General features: G+C 42.6%; 1 non-coding gene across 1 annotated transcript; it reads left to right on the forward strand.

Moving 5' to 3' along the window:
- Positions 1-1,392: 1,392 nt before the first annotated feature.
- LOC119927783 lies at positions 1,393-1,530 on the forward strand. The gene has a single exon (XR_005450754.1). It is a non-coding gene; the product is annotated as a small nucleolar RNA SNORA7 (small nucleolar RNA).
- The last annotated feature ends 2,435 nt before the right edge of the window (positions 1,531-3,965 follow it).

Consider the following 3,965-nt stretch of genomic DNA (forward strand, 5'->3'; position numbering starts at 1 on the left):
CTTGCCCAAGGTCACACAGCTGACAAGTGGAGGAGTCGGGATACAAACCCACGACCTCTGACTCCTAAGCCTGTGCTCTTTCCACAGTGCAATAGCATTAAAAGAGGTGATCCCAACTCAACAGGAATTTACAGTCTACAGAGAAGAGAAGAATTAAAATAAATTACAAACTGGGGAAAGGGTAGAGTATAGATATATATATGGAACGCTGTGATGCTTGGGTGAGTATCAAAGTGTTTAAGGAGTACACAGTCAAGTGTTCAGGCAGCAAAGGGGAAAGGATAGGTAAGGGAAATGAGGGCTTAGGCAGGGAAGGCCTCATGAGGAGCACCATGGCCTAATGGAAAAAGCTTGGGCCTGGGAGACAGGGAATGAGTTCTGATCCTGGCTTTGCCATCTGTCTGCTGTGTGACCTTCAGAAAGTTATTTACCTTCTCTGTGCCTCATTTCCCTCACCTGCAAAATGGGGATTCAATATCTGTTCTCTCTCCTACTTAGCTGGGAGCCTCATATGGGATCTGATGATCCCATATCTGCCCCAGCACTTAGTACAGTGATAGACACATAGTAAGTGCTTGACAAATGCCATGATTATTGTTTTTTATTATTAGATGAGATTTTAGGCTTTGATTATGAGAGAGTGATGATCTATTGTATATGAATGGAGGGGAGTTACAGGTCAAAGGGAGGATGTGGGCAAGGGGTGGACATTGAGATAGATCAGATAGAGATACAGAGAGCAGGTTAGTATCACAGGAATAGTGTGTCCATTGGGTTGAAGTAGATCAGCAAAGTAAGGTGGGAGGGGGAAAATTAATTGATTAACCTAAAACCAATGGTAAGTAGTTTTTGTTTGATGCAGAGGTATATGGACAGATAAAGTAAGGTAAGGCACTGTGTGCTCTGCCCCGAGTATACAGTCGTAATAGGTATTCATGGGGTAATGGTTAGCAAACCCTGTGATTAATAATAATGATGACGATGACATTTATTAAGCACTTACTATGTGCAAAGCACTGTTGTAAGTGCTGGGGAAGTTACAAGGTGATCAGGTTGTCCCACGGGGGGCTCACAGTCTTAATCCCCATTTTGCAGATGAGGTAACTGAGGCACAGAGAGGTTAAGCGACTTGCCCAAAGTCACACAGCTGACAAGTGGAGAAGCCGGGATTTGAACCCATGACCTCTGACTCCCAAGCCCATGCTCTTTCCACTGAGCCACGCTGCTTCTCAATGATTGAATTGAAATGATACCATGAATACCTCCGGTGCCTGGATGCAGTTTCACTTGAAGTGCTACGAAGCATAATGAACAACTCGTGGCCATCTAGACAGCAAGTCCATTGTGGGCAGGGAACGTGTCTGCTAATTCTGTTGTATTGTGCTCTCTCATACTCTCTCAGGGTTGCACCTGGAGAGTTTCCAGTACTCTACCAGTCTCAACTATGGGAGGGAGAATCAAGCAGAGGCATACCTATTCCATTTCTAGCTTGGCCAGTGGTTAGCGAGTGGAAGGCAGTCTGCTATAAGTCAAAATTAACCTGTGCTGGGAAGCAGCAGCATGGGAGAGAGTCAAGGGAGGAGTTTATTACGCGGAAAGGGGCAATGGTAAAGCACTTCCATATTTTTACCCAAGAAAACTCTATGGTTACACAAGAGTTGGATGGAGGTGGGGCGTTCTGGGAGATGTATCCATGGTGTCACTATGGGTCAGAGGTGACTCGACAGCATAAGACAAGACAATTCCTCTCCCAAGTGCTTGGTATAGTGCTCTGCATATAGTAAGTGCTCAATAAATACCATTAATTTATTGACTGATTAGTTTTTTTAGATGTCCAGCCAGTCATTGAAGAGTCATGCTGTGGCTGTGGAAGGCCAAAGAGACCAAGGGACAAGGGTTGGGTGGGTCTGGGACCATGGCTGACACTGTCATGGCTGAATGGGTGAACTGTAGCAGAAGAAAACAAGAACAACAAATTCACAAATGCCTGAGGCCTAAGACACCATTCAGCTCTCAAATGTGTCAAAGCACATCTCCAACTTCAAAAGTTTCCTTGAAAGCCATCTCTTCCAAAGAGAATTCCTAGAACACCCCTCCTCTTTTCTTGTCCTGGAACCCAATCTACCAATTTGGCACTCATGTAAACATCTACTTATTTTTAGGAAGGTATTTATTGGTTTACTTTGCACTATTTGTATATGTGGTCTTACTCTTGCCTACTCTATTTTTTTCTATTTATGTCACACCAAGAGATTGTTAACTCCCTGAGAACAAGTTCTTCTACTGCAGAGAAGCAGAAAGGCCTAGTGGAAAGAACACAGACCTGGAAATCAGGATATGTGAATTCTAATCCCTGTTCTGACACTCTGCACATGACTGCTGTGTGACCTTAGGCAAGTCACTTTACAACTCTGTGCCTAAATCTTCTCATCTGTAAAATAGGTATAAAATCCTTGCTCTCTATTCTGCATAGACTGTGAGCCTCATGTGAAGCAGGGACTTGTCCAACGTGATTATCTTACATCTTCTAGACTGTGAGCCCACTGTTGGGTAGGGACCGTCTCTATATGTTGTCAACTTGTACTTCCCAAGCGCTTAGTACAGTGCTCTGCACACAGTAAGCGCTCAATAAATACGATTGATTGATTGATTGATCTCCCCCCCCCCCGTGCTTAGTACAGTGTATGGCTCATTGTAGGCACTTAAATATCACAATCATTATTATTGCATGAATTTGAATATCTAGAATAATATTCTGCATACAGCAGGTACTTTTCCTCAACTATTTAATTTTAAAAATATACATACATACACGTAGATGACCTTTTTGAATATTAATTCTTTAGGACGTTGAACTCGTGGGTGTACACTTGACTAGTCTCCTCATCAATTAGCAAGCACCTGGTTTGTGTAATAAATTATTCACGGTGTCACAAAGGCCAGAACATTCTAGCTTTATTGAATTGAATGCCTAGAATATTTCAAAGGAACCATGATTAAAGACTATTACAGATCCCAGTAGAAATTGAATTATGCTCAGAAGAAATTAAACTATAACATACACTTGTTCCTTGCTGTCATCACCATCATCATCATTGTCAGCATTTATGAAGAGCTGACCAATTCCTAAGAAAAAGTCAAACTGAGTGTGGGGAGATGAGCTTCCCAGACAGAGTTTTCCAAGGAAACACAATGCAAGAAAGATTGCCTTTAGAGATCATGGAGAGAGCCTCAGAGGAATATCTAGTGAAGAGATCAGAGATGCACACACAGTGACATAACCAGAAAGCTATAGAAGTGAAGTTGGCATAGGCTGGTTACTTCTCTGTTCTTCTTTCACTTTCTTCTCTTTGTCCTGGGCTCTCATTCAATCAATCAGCGGTATTTATTGAGAGCTTAGTATGTACAGGGCAGAAGCTAAGGCTCTGTGTGGAGAGAACAGCTTCAGGGTCCAGTGTTTGTTCTATTACTTCTGACTTCTTTCCCCCATATTCCTTCACGAAAGGCAGTGGGAAACAAATCAGCTAATTCTGATATCATCTCTACTGCAGTCAAAATGGTCACCACGGCCAGATTAGTCATCAGGCTAATCCAAACTAGTTATATGTGTTAAGTGTTTTCCCTTGTGCCAAGCTCTGTACTAAGTCCTTGGGTAGATAAACCAATCAGATTGAATGATTGGGTTCACAGTCAAAGTAGGAAGAAAAAGAGGTATTCCCATTTTGTATATGAGGAAACTGAGGAGTTAAGTGAGTTACATGTGGCAGAGCAGGGATTAGAACCCAGGTCCTCTGACTCTTAGGCCTCTGCTCTTTCCACTAGACCAGTGAATAGACCGTATTAAAGCCAAGACATGCAGCCTTCCCTTGCAAATCAATTTTCCCATCTGAATTTTTGGGGACACATGCTCAGTTTTCAGTAGATCATTTGGGCTCCCATGACATGTAGTTCTGAATAACCACCAA

The sequence above is a fragment of the Tachyglossus aculeatus genome, chromosome 4, assembly GCF_015852505.1.
Source record: "Tachyglossus aculeatus isolate mTacAcu1 chromosome 4, mTacAcu1.pri, whole genome shotgun sequence".
Taxonomy (NCBI): Eukaryota; Metazoa; Chordata; class Mammalia; order Monotremata; family Tachyglossidae; genus Tachyglossus; species Tachyglossus aculeatus.